General features: G+C 36.7%; 2 protein-coding genes across 2 annotated transcripts in view; one reads left to right on the top strand and one right to left on the bottom strand.

The window, feature by feature from the left end:
• The window catches only part of CHRM5 (cholinergic receptor muscarinic 5), a 73,626-nt gene that overhangs the window by 29,731 nt on the left and 26,009 nt on the right, over positions 1-17,886 (bottom strand). The window lies entirely within an intron of this gene.
• AVEN (apoptosis and caspase activation inhibitor) overlaps positions 1-17,886 on the top strand; it is a 138,427-nt gene that overhangs the window by 1,817 nt on the left and 118,724 nt on the right. The window lies entirely within an intron of this gene.

Below are 17,886 nucleotides of genomic sequence, written 5' to 3' on the forward strand. Positions count from 1 at the left end.
CAGCCTGCTTTTCGCTGTAGTTTACATATATCAATTCTTTTAGTGCCTGATCTTTTAATTCTCTCATTTGTGATGGCTTACTTCACACATACAAATAACATTTTTTCCCCTTTTTCTTTAATTGGCATGTGGTAAAAATTCCACCTGATACTGGGTTAAAAGGGCTCTCCTGCTAGAAGCCGGAGAGTTCTTTCTGTAAGCAATATATTCATGTTTTATTGTTGTAACAACATGCCACAAACTTACTGGCTTAAAACAGTACAAATTTATATTTTATAGTTCTGGAGTCCCAAGGTAGGTCTCATAAGGCTAAAATCGAGGTGTCTACAGGGTTCGACTCCAGGAATGCTCCAGGGAGAGTGTTTCGTGCATTTCCAGCTTCTAGAGGCTGCCCACGTTTCCTGGCTCTTGGCTCCTTCCTGGATCTTCACAGCTAGCAACATAGCATCTCTCTGACTTTACTCCTGTGGTATCATCTCTTTCCCTTTCTCTCTTTTCTGCCTCCCCTTTCCACTTGTAAGCATTCTTGTAATTACACTGGGCCCATCTGAAAAACCTGAGTAATCTCCCTATTGCAAGGTCAGCTGATTCACACCTACAACCTTGATTCTTCTTTGCAGTGTAGCCTAACATATGCCCAGGTTCAGGGGATTAGGACATGGACATCTTTGGGGGACTATCATTCTGCCTATCACAGGCGGAAAGTGGATATATTTAATAAGGTATAAGAAGACTTTGTTTTGAAAAGTATCAGTGTTATTTCAGCCTGTCTTTCCGGTGGAATCATGCTCATGAGTGTTTCTCAACAGTGTAAACCCATGCCCTCTTTTGAAAAACAAAAATCTTGTCTATTCTACAGTCAATAAGAAATACATTAGTTTTTTTCTCTAAAGTATTCCCATACCACTCCCTCCCCCACCGCCCCCCCAGTATCTGAGCTAAATATGGTTTGTCACAACTATCTTTAGCCTATATCTGGGCCATTGTTTCAGACTTCTGGATTATTTTAGCTTCTGGATTATTTTCGTATTCATACTTCAGTTCAGACTTAAAATCTGTGTAGCGTTTGCTTTATAATCACCAGTTCCATTTCCCCCATAGTAATAATTTGATATTGCTGTTGTGAACTTATTTAAAGAGGTAAATATGCTTCTTTATTTTATAAACTTGTTTTTTATAAACTTGCTTATAAACAAGTATATAAAATATTTTATAAACTGTTCATGTACTTAAGAGAGGTAGAATGTAGATAGTGCTCATTCAGAAAATGGCAAAGACCTACAATTTCCTTTGCTTAGTTGATTAGAAGCTAATTTTCAGTCTCATTGTTATATCAACTGAAACAACTCATAGTAATAGAATAAGGTGATTGCTTTTGTTGGTACATTGTCTCAAAGCATGTATCTATATGTTTTAAAAGATTTTATAGACTTTTAGAACAGTTTTAGATTTACAGAGATATTGAGAGGATATTATAGAGAGAATATTATAGAGTTAATATAAGTTATTAAATATAAGTACCCAGTTTCCTTATTAACATCTCATATTAGTATGGTTATGGTACATGTGTTATAATTAATGAACCAATATTGATACAGTATTATTAACTATCCCTCAGTTCCAATATTATGTTTGTCCGATGATGTTTCTCATGATTAGACTGAGGATATGGGTTTTGGGAGATAAAAATACCATAATCATTATGTCATATTAAGAGTACATACTATTAACATGAGTTGTTACTGTTGATGCTGTCCTTGATCACCTGCCTGAGGTAGTGTTTGTCAGATTTCTTCACTGTAAAGTTATTCCCATCTCTCTTTCATACTCTGCACAACCTTCTTGTTGCAGATGGAGTATCTATAAAATATTTGGAATGCTTCTGCATGGGAGATTTGTCTACCCCATTTATTTATGCAATTGTTTATGCTAGTGTGGACTCATGGGTAATTATTTTATACTGTGGACTGTAATCCAATACTACTATATTTTGTTTCTCAAATAGTTTCAACTTTGGCCTTTAGGAGCTCATTCAGTTGGCTTCTGTGCTCCTTTTACATACCCTCATCTGTGTGTGTGTGTGTGTGGCATTTTGTACTTTCTGGTACTACTAGATACTAGATGCTCTAGGCTCATCTTGTATATTTCCTGCCCCAGTCCTAGAATCAGCATTTTTCTAAGGATACAGGGCTATATTTTATAGTGGATCCCGTGTCTTGATGATCAGCACCATAGAAACAGTTTGACAGGTTCATTGTGTCTGCCATTGAAAACACCAAAAATATCACTGACCTACTGCTTATATAGTAACATGTGGAGGGAGAGTGAGCAAACCCTTATTTTAAAGCTGAATGGTATATAATTGAAAACAAAACAACAACAAAAAACAAATGAATCTATCAAGTATACCTTTGTCAGAGAAGAATTATTTCAAGTGACTCTAAGGTGATATTTTGACTATGCAACCCTCATTGGAGAAAGCCTAAGAACGTAGTACTTAAGAGAAATTTTAAACTGCATTTTTTATTTTTAGTAGTGATATTGGTGTCATTATGTTGAAATTATTAAATATATATTGCAGGGTAAAGGAAATAGGTATGTTAATGCTGCTAGTAACTCAAATTTTTCAGAGTAAAAGAGATACTAATCTAAAAAAATTGAAGCAATTAAGTAAAAACTCCATAATCTTAAACTTGAATTAAATTATCTGTATGAACTTAGATTTCCTTTAAGTATATATTTTCTACCGAAAAGGCATAGAAGCAAAGACCAACAAGTTACAGTGAACACACTTAGCACTCAGATTAGTTTCTAAATATACTATTTCCACTAAAAAGAATCAGATGTATAGGAGAAAAGGCTGGGGCAGAAAGCAAGAATGCTGTTAAAGGTTACTGGAGCTTCCACTAGATGGGACTATTTGAGCATCAATGAGAATAATAAATGCAATGTATTGAAATACATCTAATATGAGTTTTTAATACTATTTCCCTCCCCATTGATTACCTTTGGAGGCTGCTTAGGTAACAAGCACAATTCTGAACATTGATAAATTAAGGGAAAGGATTTATAATTACCCTTTCCTGAATGAACTGTACTTCAGGATAATCAAATAGTTGCTGATGAAAGTTTAAAAAAATAGACAATGCACCTAGTAAATGCAGAAGAAATGATAGAAGTAGAAAACTTCCACTTTCAGCTGCTAATGCACTAAACAGTAATCATCAACGGATGCTAAACTGGACTGTAATCAAGCCACTGGATCCAATTACTAGTTTGTGGAATTAGGATAGATGAACAAGTTAAAGGACGCTGCAAAGAATCAATTAGTCAAATCCAGAATGTAGAAAATTCTAGAGGATAAATATAGATTAAAGGAAACTTAAACACACTAACCATGTACAATATTTTGCCCTTGTTCAAATCCTGGTTCTTATGGACCAAACGGAAGGAGATATTGAGGGGAAATTTTAACATGGTCGAGGTATTAGATAATATTAAGGAATTGTTTCTTTTGTTAGGTATGATAAAGGCATTGTGTTCATATTTAAAGAAATTTTTAATATAAGATATATATATTGAAATACTATGGGTGAGATGATAAAAAAGTACTCCAGAAAAAATACATTAAAAAGTGTGTGTGCGCTGTGTGTGTGTTTTTGTGTATTTGAGGAAAGTAGGGGATGATAGGTCAAAAATAAGATTGGTAAATTATTCATAACTTTTGAAGCTAGGTTGTGGGTATGTGGGGGATATAGTGTACTGTGTTTGAAGATTTTCATAATGAAAATACAAGTTAAAAAGCTAAATGAAGTCTTAATTTTCTTTAGTACAAAAAGAATAATTTGGCATTTAAGAGCATGAAATATGTTTTTGGGGTGGATTAATTATGCTTCATTTATCTTTAAATTTGAGATTTGACTTTGTTTTGACTTCTTGATCTCTTAAGACTGAGTTTGAAGTGGATTTGAACATTAGGTTTAGATCTGCATTTGAAAGTAATTTATTTGGTTGGGATTGAGAGTGAGAAAAGTGTTTAGATTAAACTTTGCATTTTCTTGTGTCTATAAATCTGCCTTCTCATCATTTAGGATAAAATCCAAAATCCCTTCATGGTTTGATGGCTGGTTACCTCTTAGACCTCCCTTTGCTCTTTCCTCCAGTTTAAGCCAATGTAGCTGTAATACTTGCTTTATTTGTGATCCTTGAGTGCGGCAGGGTTATTCTTTCCTGAGCGCTCCCGAACGCCTGAGCATGTGTTGCCTACAACATTCTGCTTACTAGCCCCAGATCCTGCACGGCTTGCTCCTTTATCCTGTCTGGTTCTGTGCTTAAATGTTATCACTGAAGAGGTTTTTCCTGACTATTCTATATAAAATAGTGCCCTCATCATTCTCCAACCCTTTACCCACACACAGTATTTGTCACCTCCTAAAATCACTGTCATGCGAATTTATACATTGTATAGTTATTTATTTGTTGTTTGACTCTTCCAGTAGAATGTAAGCTCCATGAAGGTAGGGAATTTGTCTTGTTCACTGCTATATTTCATGCACATTAAAAGATGCCTGGCATAGTGTAGTCTCTCAGTAGCTATTTGTTATGTGACTGAATGATGGATTCTGTGTTTAAGTCTGCTGTTACTTCCAGTATTCTGGAAACACTCATATTCATTTCCTGTTAGCAGGTATGTGGTTTTCCTATTACAACCAAAAGCTGTAAAGGGAAAATAGGTTTAGCTGTACCTCTGAAACCAAACCCACTCTCGGCGCTTCTCCCTGGATATAGTCCTCTATTTTGCTAGCAATAGAAAGAGCCAGAATGAGTTTAAATGCCTCTGCCAAAGAAAGAAGCATCTGCCAGAATTTCTAAGACTTTCTTGGATGTCTTTAACAGCCTGAACATGTGTAGATTAGTTAGCCTATCAATGGACCTGATGAGCAGCTGTTTACAGTTAATAGTTAACCACCTGCCTGGCTTCTTAAGCTTAGTGTGATTGGGAGGGAAGGCAAGAAACAGAGGCTTACAAACTGGGGAGAATAAGACAGGGTTCTAGAAGTCAGGTAATTTTGTTTTTCTTTTCTGTCTCCTTTTTAAGTGTATGAAATAAACAGTGGCACCTAAGAAGAGGATAAATATGTGCACTATCATGGTTTTATAAGAATCAGTGACGGGGTTTCCTCTATTCTGGCACATTCATCAAGTGGAAGTTGAGATGGCTGACACCTGAGGGGCTCAGGTGTGTGGAAGCTATCATAATGTGAAGTGGTCAAGAGAGACACTGCCTCAGCAAGTAATAGTGAACTTACTGGGCGGATAAGACCAAGGTAAAGGTAGCCCACTATAACCTATTTCTCCTGCTAATTGCAGTGGAAAACTATGGACAAATTGATTACTTGGGGACTCAGACAAGTAAAACTGGCAAATTGAGAAGTGAAAACCCAGAGAAGTGACCTGTATAGGAGACCAGTGGGGTGAGTGTCTCACTGTTTTTCTTTTTTCTCTGGCCTGGAGCCTAAGGGAGGCAGGCAGGGCACAGCGGTGATGCAGAGGTAGCTAAAATCCTAGAGAAATCCCATCTTTCTGTCCAGAAATCCAGGAAAATGCAAGCTGGAAAGTGTGGGGGCATCCCTTTTTTTTTCTTTTTTGAATTATGGCGGGGGTTGGGGGGGGGGGGGTCAGTAGACCCTTTGGAGAGCCAGAGTAACTGGTAGTACCAGCAGCTAAAATATCTGTAGAAAGCCTGCCTTTCCGGCCAGGAGAACTGGGAAAAGGGTTCCCTGTAGTCCAGAGTGTGGGAGAATGTTCCTTTTTATTTCTCTTTTTCTCTCTCTCTGCTTTGCTTTTGAGGGGCAATGTGGGCAGCTAGAACTGCAAGAGAAACCCCATCTTTGGGCCAGAGGATTGGGAGAGTCCTAGAGGGGAAAGAGCTGAAGGATATCCTCTCATGTGTGTATGAGGCCAGGGCTTACCCTGACTTACGCGTGAGGGATACAGACCTGAAGCATCAAAAGCCTTGAGGTGGCATTGGAACCATTGTCCACAAAAGATGAAACAGAACTTACTGTCTGAACCTAACCAGCCTGATGGCTGAATGGAACAAGTGAACAATATCATAATGTCCACCAGAGGATATTTAAGAGTTAAAACAACTTTTTAAAAGAGTCGAAGTAACTTCATATTCAGAATTTTCTGTATCTAAAATTTTATAGTATATCAGAAAAATGTGACCAGTTCTTAAGGCAAAAGACAACAGACGCCAGCCCCAGGATGACCCAGAAATTGGAATTATCAAACATATATTAAAGCAGTTATTATAACTGTGCTCCATGAGTTAAACTGTCTTGAATGGAAGGTTAGCTATTCTTCTTTTAGACAAAAAACATAGAAAATGTTTGTGACTGGGTTAGGCAAAAATTTCTTAGAGTAGCAAAATCACGATTTCAAAAAAAAAATTGATAAACTGGACTTCGTGGAAATAAAAAACTTCTGCTCTGGGAAAGACACTGTTGAGAAAAAAAGATAAGCCACAGGAAGTACATGGGAGACCTCTGGACCTTCCAGTCAATTTTGCTGTGAACTTAGAACTGCTCTGAAGAATATATTCTATTAAAAAAGACAAGCCACAGCTTGTAGAAAATATTCTCAAGCCACATAGCCAACAAAGGATTTGTATCCAGAAAATATTTAGAATTCTCAACACTCAATAATAAGAAAGTAAACCATTAAAAAATGAAGATTTAAACAGACAATTTGCCTAGAAAAATATGATGGCAAATAGCACAAGCTGCTGAACATTAATTATTAGGGAAATCCAAAGTAAAACCACAACAAGAAACCACTGTACATCTATTAGAATGGCTTAAAAAAACCTGACAATACCAAATCTCAGCAGTTTCTTATCAAGTTAAACTTGCTCGTCATATGACCCAGCAGCCCTACTCTTAAGGTATGTACCCGCTGAAAACTTATGTGTGTGAACACTTACTTATAGTGGCTTTTTTCATAATTGCTAAAAGCTAGGAACTGCCCAGAAAGGTTCTTTAGCTGGTGAATGGATACCCAAACTCTGAGATATCTATACCATGGACTACAATTTAGCCATAAGAAGGAGTGAACTATTATTTACAACAACATTGAGGGATCTACTATGAATGTACTATGTGAAGTGAAAGAAGCCTGGGAGGGGTGGACAGTTTTCAGGTGATGGAAATTTTGGGGTGATAGGACCGTTGTGTATTGTGACTGTGGTGGTGGTTCCATGACTCCATTTGTGTAAGCTCTTAGAACTTTGTATTGTACTGTATGTAAAGGAAATAATCATTGGGGAACCATCTAGTTATGATTTTTTTCAGATCTTAAAATTTAAGCATTCCAGACCAAGAGGACTATTACTTTTCACATGCACTACTTTGGCATTTAGGTAGTGGGTCATCAGCCCTCTTCAAGGTGAAAGAGAAGAGCATGTTCATTCAGCAGACTTGTAAATCTGCAATTTCTTTTTAAAAACGAATTGTGTGCTTCAGCTAAGGAAACCTCCCATTCTGGATCAAGACTCTGTTCTTACAGAATCTCACTCTTACTGCTTTTCGAGTGGCTTCAGGACCATTAGATAGAAGAATGAGGAGTTTCCTTTTTAACCTTGAATGTACCAAACTGCCGTGGATAAAGCCTGAAGACTGGTCTTGGAGATTGTGCAGAAGGAAGCAAGATTTATCTTGCTGGTGATTGTGACATTTTCTTTGGGATAAACTTTCTGTTTCCCAGGGCCACTGTCCCTTTTGTTCTGTAGAGCTGTCTGAGACATCTATTCAGAATTATCTTAATGATATATCACATCCAGGCATTTTCTTCTCTCCATGTAAAAATTGTGATAATGACAGAGTGTTACTCTCAGGGAAGGGCTTTAAATTTCAAGTTACTTCCATTTAGACAATGTCACCTCCCTAGAAATCCCAGTGGGGTCACATTTGGGGCGAGACGAGCCTTTTTGTGCACAGGGAGGTACAGCATTTTCCTTATGCCAAAGTTAGAGTTCATACCCTAACTGGCTTTAGCTTTTCCAAGTTTAATCCTCTTGAGAGTTTTGATTATGATTTTTAAATTCACAGGCCTCCTTATTGGAGGAAAGCGATGCTAGAGTTTAATTTGTGCCTCTTCCACAGAGAGTATTTGGACACTATTGGTGGGGATCCAGAGAAGGTGGAATTAAGTGTTGGTTTAAGTTTCTGCGAAGCGGAGAGAGCCTCGCACTTCTAGAAAAGATAAGGCATACATATGTTAGTATTGCCAGCTCCAAGAGGATTTTACCAACACACAGTTATTCAGGCTCGCTGCGCCTGGCCCAGCTTTAGTACTCTCAGCTTGTGTGCTCTATATAATCCTGATCCTGGGATTTATTTGTGTTTTGTCCTTATGGGCTGGGAGCTTTGAGAAAATCCACTGTTCTCTAATGCAAGGTGAAAAGCTTCCTTCACTTCCTTAGCCGTCTTTGCTGCCCTTTCTTTTAATTAGTTTTTTCTCGCCAGTGTTGGAAGAGCTTCCTAAAGGTCACACTTGAAAAGGGCTGCAGAAGGGAAATGTGGTGTATATCATTCTGTCCTTTCATGGGGGAAATTCTCTCGAATCTCTCTGCCTCCGAAAAGTGCATTTTATTTCTCAATTTTGGTTAAAGTAGTGTGGCTTAGAAGGAAGGGGTTTTTGCTAGTATGCAGCCATGATGTCAGCTGATGGCTGAGGAATGAGAGAACGTGGTTTAGCCAGAAAAGAAGAGTGTGCCAGCCGAGTGCCTTTCAAATGTCACATATTGTGTGGCAAGAGTAGGTTTCAAGTTTAATGCATGCACTTGTCTTCATTGCAAACAATGCTGTCTCATTACATCTACAAAATATTTGCACCTGAAATCGCTACATAGGATTTTTGCAGTAGCTGTCATTTGATTTCTATGGACTTTCAGGGAGCCCGCTGACAACAGTGCTGTGAGTGCTCACATCCTTTTCTCTTCACGTTAATGTTGTCTTGTGGAAGCACTCTTGAAAAGATTTTAATATACAAAAAATTCAGCAAGCTCACAAAAGACATGTTATGCATTTTATACAATTTTATTCATTAGGGAAGAACTGAAAAGTAGGGTAAATTCAGAAGAGAAGCTTTAAATGGTAAAAAGCTAGGGAAGGTAGAAGCATACATCAAATTATTTCATAAGTGTCAGGTAAAAGACATGTACAGAGAAAGACTTTTCAGATGATTCGTCTAGGGATTCATTCCTCACCATTTGGTCAAGGTGTGCATATGGGCTGTCCCACATGAAATGGGTGCTTAAAGGAAGAGAATTCTGGTCTATTTGTTCTTTAATGTGAAATGGCAAATTAAACAGCTTTTACCGGCTAGGGCTTGAGTATGGCCCTCGTCTAAAGACAGAACAACTAAAAAAAGTTATGTGGAGATACTATCTTTTATTTTCTGAAATTTGACCTTGCTAAACTTACAATTTTTTGCCACAAGGAGAGTAAGATTGTAATGTAGCCAAGAGATCTGTATGATGTAGTACCTGGAGCTTTAATGAAGGCACACAAATTTCTAGCTGTACAGCCGTAACCTACACCAGTCACCAGTGGAAGAACAGTGAGAACTGCAGCCCATTTGAGTTGTGAGGTGGTGTGAGAAGTGCGTTCTACCATATGGTGGCATTAATACTTTAACAAGAATAAGATTAAGATTTAGATTACACCTGTTTGTATAGTTTTCTTTTTTTTTCTTCCACATTTAACCACTTTGTCACTGGACAACATCTTTTGTTTTAGTTTGCCCTGAGGTACTTCTGACAATTTTAGCAATGCTCATTAACTTCCTTGTTTAATTGCATATGTTTCTTTTTCATCATTGTGTCCCCTCCTCACCCCTATTTCTGGTCATATATATTTCTTCTAGCTGTAAGTGACTTCTTATTATCAAGCCATTTCCCTACATAGTGAACCCTGCAGTTTTCAATGATTATTATGAATGATTGCAGTGAATGAATTTTTGGGTCAGAGATTTGTTTTTTTTGTGTGTGGTTGGTAGGTTTTTGGAGTGGGTACCTGACCTATTTCAACTGTATTTCATCTGTGTATGTATACGATTCTGCTTAAGGAAGATATGCCTATCTTCCAAAGTTTCCTTGAAATTCAGGTAATTAAATGAGTTTCGAGAGATGTAAGATAGTGTCATTGATGTGGGGAGGTAGTTTCAGGCATCAGAGGAGGATTCTTGAATCATTAGTTTCTGGCTTGCTACATCTCTTCTGACCTTTAAATGGTTTCATTTTTCTCAACTGATAGTCAGAAGTTTTGAGTAGAACCTTCACAAAGGCTTTAGAAACTAAGAGACTTAAAACATTAGAGACAGTGATTTATTAAGATTTTGCTTAGCGAAGAGACCTATTTGCAAAAACACTGGGTTGCATTTTAAGCAGATTTTCATTCTTCCTCTGCTGTTAAGACCTTGGCCAAGTCCTTTCTCATCCTCATTTGATTCCTAAAGCCCTAGGGCTTAAACCAGATGCTCTGCAAGGATGCTTTGAGAGTATTGTTTCAAGCAAATTTCCAATTTGCTTCCTTGGATTAATATAAGCAGGTTCGTAAACGGTTTTGTAAGAAGTTCTACTATAAAGGTAGAAAAGGACATTATCTAGCAGTAAAACCTTTATTTTGAGGTAGAAAATGTATTGAATTTATTGAACCTATTGTGTTCATCAGAACAAGTACAATAGCCTATAACAGAACTGTATATGACATTGTAGTTCTTCTAAGTGTTGTTAAATAGTTGCCAGGTAACAGAGTTTCGGTCCTTTGGAACCTCTGACTGAGGCTTCCTGAAATCACTTATCTTAGTCATTGGCATCTTATTAGAATTGATAGCTCCATGGTAACAGGGATATTGCATGAAAAATCTTAAGTGATAAATGTTTCAAAATAGGTGATGAGAAACTGCTTGACTGTTGGAACAAGAATGAGATCTCCATGTTTAAAATGACACATGGCAGTGGTTACTTTGCTGGCTCATTTGGTAGGGAGAGTTGAGCACGCTGTTCCAGGTTTTCTGATGAGTTGCTAACAGGTAAACTGAGTTGATGAATCTGGGCGAGTGGGTAGATTCATGGTAGGTGAAAAGACATTTGGCAAATCATTATTTTGATAAGCCTAAGAGATGATTTAGAAGTCAGTGGTTTAGAACTCAGGGTATAGACGAAAAAACCAGAGAAGGGAATTCTCTTAGGTTTAGCTAACAGTGGGACTTACAGATTTAATGGAGAAAAGTTGGCTGTATCAAAAACTTTTGTTAGAAATATTTAAAAAACTTTTTTCAATTTTAATTTTTAAAAATTCTATTACTTTCAAGAATACAATACATTGGTTAGACATTTACATAGTTTATAAAACGATTCCCCTTTCTCTCCTGTTAAGAGATATTTTAGAAAAGATTCAGGTTACATTTTGCAGCCCGGGAGATAAATACTGCTGAGATACTTTTGACCAAAATATAGTATGAAAGAAAAGGGGGACACTTGTGAGAGAAAAGAGACAGCCACATGCAAACAATGAAGTGGTAGGAAGGAGGTAAGTGACCGTCTGAGATAAATATCCATCAGAGTCTGTCTCGGTGGCTGTCTTTATTATGAGTTTACTACGTAAGTTTAAATAAATTTGTTGTGCTGATCTGATAGTACTGTGAACTTCATTTTCATAAAGAATCTAGGAAATAGAAAATTCCCTCCAGTTTTGTGCTCACATAGTGATTACTGTCAGATCTGGGGTATGTTGTTTGAAGGAAAGGTAAAGAGCCTCTGAGGAGCTGGGAATGGAGAGGAGAGTTGTACTGTTTCACATTCTTGATTTTGTTAACGACTGATAGTTACTTTTTCATGCCTCTCATTTTTATCAAATTCTCTCAAACAACTATGAGAAAGAGACAAGAACTTGGAGAAAGAAAGAGACCCTGTGAGCTGGGTCATTGAACAACCACTTCGTGGTTTGGTTTACCCTTTCTTCCTCTGTTCTCAGATTCTTTCCACCTCACCTTTTTTTATGGATTGATGTCTCTGAGCAAGATGGAGGCTGGTCAGCTGTTCTTTTTCATCCTTTGCCCCTGAAAACGGTGGAATTTCTAGTTACATACAGTGAAACTGTTCTAATAAAATATTTTTGGATGCTTTGTGGAATTTATGAAAATGCCCCTATTGTTATAGTATCGTTGTCCTTATAGTAACTTAGTATGGGGTTTGACCGTGATCCTTTGCTGTTCCTGATTTTCATGAAAAATCAGTTTTCCCAAACTTTTAAGAGGGAGACACTGTTAAAGATAGCTTTTTCAGTTTCATGGCTCTGGAGCACCCTCTGCTGTTATTCTGAAGTGCGAAAATATGGACCTTAAATCTGGGATGTCCCTGCCTCCTCCCTTCTCCCCGCCAAATCTGGCCACCTTTTTCCTTTTTTTTTGGTCCGTGTTCTGCCCAATTTGCGTTCTATCTCCAGCAGTTTTTCTTTAGAGCATTGTCTTGCAAAGGAGCTTCTTTGCCCAGTTACTTTTCAGAGTTCATAAGGCCCAGATTTATTCAGCTCCTTCAGTCTTTTCTGTGCACTTGTGCTCACCAGCTATTGCAGTGCATAAGACCCCACGTTTTCAGCTGCTATTCTCGATGGGCCTGCCAAACTGGAAAGTTTCTAGTGAGTACCTGTTGTTTATTTTGGGATGCTCAGGTCTCTCAAATGCTCTGATGCTTCCCTCTGCTTCCTCTCCAGGTGCTGGTGCCATGCAGGTCTAGTGACTATTGGTGATTTGTTCCTACTTGCTCATATTTGGGCTTGGTGGAGATACATTGCCACCTAGGTTTTTATGGATGTTTCCCATGGAGTTTTAATTTTGCTATCGTAGTTGCTCTGTGTGGTACTTTTAGGGGGATTTGGGAAGACTAAAATAACACACCTTCCCAGAACCCTTGAACATGTTTTTCTTTTTTCAAATTTGCCATTGTTGGGTGAAGGAATGACAAACTACAAATTATTAGTTACAAATATTTAGTTTTTAATTAAAAATAAAAAGCAAAAAAAAAATTTTGTCATTGACCTCCCTGGGTTTTGTTTTGTATAGTTCTTATCCCATGGTTAGGAGCACGTTCTTCGCTAATTCTCTGAGCCTGGGAGCTGCCTTCCAGTGAGAGATAGTGGCAGTTTCCTTCACTGGACTAATCTTAGGCCATGTGTCCACAGCTAGAGCTGTATTATACTGTTCCTTCAATCTGAAATACCATCCTCTTCCTCCTCCCTGGCTCACAAGACTAATCCTGAAGACACCCTTTCTCCCCTTCTCCTCCATTGTAGATTCTTTTTCTATGATCTCATAACATGAATGTTTACCATAGCACAAATCCCACTGCTTTAAGTATATGTTTACTTTTCTGATTTCCCCAAAGGACTATGGGTTTTGAAGGGATAGGGACACTGTCTTATTTTTGTATTCTTGCTACCTGACCTGGTGGTGGCGTTCAGTAACTACTCAAGTGAAGGAGTGTTGGCAATTGTTTAGTCACGGAACAAAAGCAGTCCTCTTCAGATGTTTTACAGAATAGACAGGAGGCAAGATAAGTGCCCCTTAGAGTTCTGGTTAAAGAAATGTGTCCTGAGGAGGAACTGTAAAGGTGTCTTTACAAAGGTATTTTCAAAATTTGTGGTGGGGTGGTGGTGGCCCTGGCCAAGTCACATCTACTGAGTCCATTTTGATTATAACCGCTAAAAAAGGTATGGGAAATTTAGAACAATGATAATGATTAAAGAGTTGGAAGTTTGTGCTTATGAAGGAAGAAATATGATTTGGGTACAGTCATAGACCCAGGTGTAGGGTAGACTGGCCCATATGTGATTTCTACATGATTTCGCTTGAGGGCAGAGGGCTGGACCAGGGCTACCCAGGTTCCTTCTAGTTCAATAATTCTTGTTAATTAAGTTCTCCTGGTTAGTTGAGGGTTTGGGGAGTGTCTTAAAGTGGGCTGGATAAACAGCAGGTATTTACTAGTTGGCAATTTTTCTGGAAAATGGAAGGTGATGACATTAAAACCTGAGTAACCAAGGAAACCAGTCCTGTGCTGGTGGATAAGAGGTGAAAATTTGAGACACTCAAAAGAAAATCTAGCCATTCCTAGTGTTACACCCATGCAGTAAAATTCCAAGGAAGATAGAGCAGAGGCAGAAGCACCTGGACTGTCACATGCCCCCTTAGGAAAAAGGGTAAATAGTCAGTGGCTCTGGTTGGGGACAGTATGTTTTGTACACTGATCTTACCCAGGAATGCTCAGAGTATATGTGTGGCTTTCATATAAAGGCTGATTATTTTTGTGTGTATAAAACCCTTAAGTTATTTAACAAAGGAAAGTTTTTACTTGAAGGTCTCTTAGTTGCATCTCTACTTTTTGTGTATCTCTTTATTCAATAGATCAACAAAGCAACACAGTCTTTTCTTGTTAGATTATAACCATACCAAGAATTGTCTTCACTACAGTTCCATTTAAGTGCCTTCTTTACCACAAAAATTGTTAACATTAATGTTCGTAGAATTTCACCTTGGAGTTGGAACTCACAAGGTTGATTAATCTGGTAGTTTTAAAATTTGTTTAGCCCAAATTCTTACACGAAGCTCAGGTTGTAAAGCAGATAAAATGAACCTGATTCTCTTGCCACCCCCCTCTCCTTTCCACAAGGACTGCATATAAAAGGACTTCCACAAAGCATGGTTTAAAATCTCCAATTAGTCCAGTGCAGTTTAAGCTCCCAAACTACCCTTATATCATAGAATAAAACTCCCAAGGTCTTTACAATAAGCCTAGTCCTTTTGTAGGCTGCCAGTGAATGGTAATTACCTTTTTATGCCATCTATTTTGAAATAAAATTACCCACATGAGAAATATATAAGGACTTGGAGAAAGAAGATGTAAGGATTTGGGATGAGTGAAAAGGCCTGTGGGAAGTGTCATTGAACAACTGCTCTGAGGATTGGGTCACCATTTTCTCTGTTCTCAGATCCCTCTATGCGCCCCCTCTTCCGCCCTTTCCCATATTCTTATCATAAGGAAGGACAAGAAGCTGTATAAAATTCTCTGCTAGAGAAAGTCAAATTTGCATATAGCCTGCATTACTTTTTTTTTCATTCTTAATGGCCACAGTATTTTGGAGCTCACATACTACGTACATTGTTCTCGGCTAAAAAGATAATTCAGATATATGCCATATACTAGGGCTATATGTATATGTAAATCTTTTGAAATTTAGCTTTTTGAAATAATATATAAAATTCTTGCTACTACAATTTTCTAATACCAAAAAGCTATCATCGAACTCTTTAATTATGAGAGTTTATAAATTTTTCTACTGTTGAAAAGGTAATTTTTTTAATAGTGAAGCATCAGTTGCTGCTTATGGTCCAAATGATCATGTAAGAGAAAAGCGACCTTAATAGGGTTATAAATATAAAAGTTGGAAATTAGATGATTAATTAATGATGTATTTTAAAGCTTGATAATATTTTAAAATTTTAAAGTAGGGTGAATTAATATGATTTTTTAAAATTATACACATTGTAACATTTTTGGTTGGATATATTTGACATTACTCAATTACTGGAATTTCCAATGACTTCCTGTTGGAGGATTTCCTTAAATCTGTTCTCATATCTTCCTATTCCACTTGTTCCCTTCTATGGTGTAATTACATTTTGTAAGGAACATAGGAGGTTGTTGAAAAATGTGATTGATAGTTTTCAACCTCCTTATTAGGTTAAAGCCGTAAAGATTTTTCTACACCCCTTTACTCCAGAGGAAAGGAAGAACCTTCAAAAGCTAAGTTCCTGAGAATAAAAGGCTTTAAATAGGACATGCTGTCTCTTTGGTATGTATTATTAGTAACTTCTCAAATTTTACTTAACTGAGGGCTCTTCATGATAAAGATAATCTTTAAATATTCTCTTGGAAGACTGTTGCCTTTTTGAAAGAAAAAGTAAGAGGATATTCTAAAAAAGATGTTGCCCAAACGTGCTGTTTGTTCATTGGCTAGCCAATTAAATTAAGCAGATTGCAAGTTAATGTAAATTATTGTTGTACATTACATAGGACCACAGCTTCAGTAAATAAATCTTTTTATTGGTTCTGTTGTGCTTATGATCCCTTTTGTCTAGTTGTCCTATCTATTATTGAAAATGGAGAGTTTAAGTCTCCAACTGTTATGGTTATAATATTTCTCCTTTCAATTTTGTCAGTTTTTGCTTCTTATATTGTGGGGCTCTGTTAGGAACATATGTTTACATGTTTATAGTTATATTTTTCTGATACATTGACCCTTTTATTGTATAATGTCCCTCTTTGTCTTGTTACATTTTTGCCCTAAAGTCTATTTTTTTCTGATATTTGCGTAGCCACTCCAGCTCTCTTTTGTACAATGTTTACATAGAATATTTTTTCCATTGTATACTTTATTATAATGATATTTTTATCTGTGAATCTAACATGTTTCTTGTAAACACCATAAAGTCAGATTTTTAAAAATTCATTCTGTCAGTACCTGCCTTTTGATCGAATTGTTTAATCTATTCACATTTAATGTTATTGATACAGTTGAATATTTGCCATTTTACCTTTTGTTCTCCAAATGTCTCATGTTTTGTTCCTCTTTTGCATGAAGTGAATATTTCATGTAACATTTTAATTTCTTTAATGATTTTTTTTCACTTTTTTAGTCATTACCTTAGTAGTTGCTCTAGGACCTACTATATACATTTTAACTGATTAGAATCTGCTTCAGATTTATACTAACTTAATTCCAATGAAATAAAGAAATATTTCTATATAGCTCTATTCTCTTTCCCCAATTTTTATGGTATTATTGTTATACATATTACATCTGTATGTTATAAAACTGACAATGCATTGTTATAATTAGTGCTTTATATCATTTAAATCTTTTAAAGACTGCAAGAAGTATAAGCATATACATACAGCTTTTTTAGGCTTATTTCCTATTTTTAGTTTTGTTCATTCATTTCTGTGTATTTGAATTCCCATATGGAGTCATTTCCTTAGTCCAATACATTTTTGTTCCTACCCACCTCTTTTGAGCTGTTACTAGCGAATGTATTGTTGGGCCTGTAACATAGAAGCATAATTATGTACATTGTTTTATACAATTGCTTTTAAAATCTGTTATGGGGGGAGAGGTCGTATTAGATATATGATTTACAAGTATTTTCTCCTCTTTTTTAGGTTGCTTTTTCATTTTGTTGATGGTTTCCTTTGCTACACATAAGATTTTTAGTTTGACGTAGTCTGACCTGTGTATTTTTGCTTTTGTTTCCTTTGCTTTTGGTGTCAGTTCCAAAACATTGCCAAAACTGATGTCAAGTTGCTTTCTAGCTCTGTTTTCTTCCAGGAGTTTTTTGGTTTTAGGTCTTACGTTCAGATCTTTAATTCATTTTGAGTTTATTGAAAGACTGCCCTTCTCCATTGTAAATTCATGGCTCCTTTGTCATAAATTAATTGACCATATATGTGTGGGTTTATTTCTGGGCTCTATTCTGTTCCATTGATTTATGTATCTATTTTTATGCTGTTATCATTGTTTTGGTTACTATAGCTTTGTAATATAGTTTGATGTCAGAAAGCATGATGCCTCCAGCTTTGTTCTTTCTCAAGATTGCTTTGACTATTAGGAGTCTTTTGTGGTTCCATACATATTTGAAGATGGCTTGTTCTATTTCTCTGAAAAATGTCTTTGGAATTTTGATAGAGATTGCATTGAATCTGAAGATTGCTTTGAGGAATATGGATATTAAATAATATTAATTACTCCAATCCATGAGCACAGAATT

This window comes from Pteropus vampyrus, unplaced genomic scaffold (genome assembly GCF_000151845.1).
Source record: "Pteropus vampyrus isolate Shadow unplaced genomic scaffold, Pvam_2.0 Scaffold19, whole genome shotgun sequence".
Classification (NCBI taxonomy): Eukaryota; Metazoa; Chordata; class Mammalia; order Chiroptera; family Pteropodidae; genus Pteropus; species Pteropus vampyrus.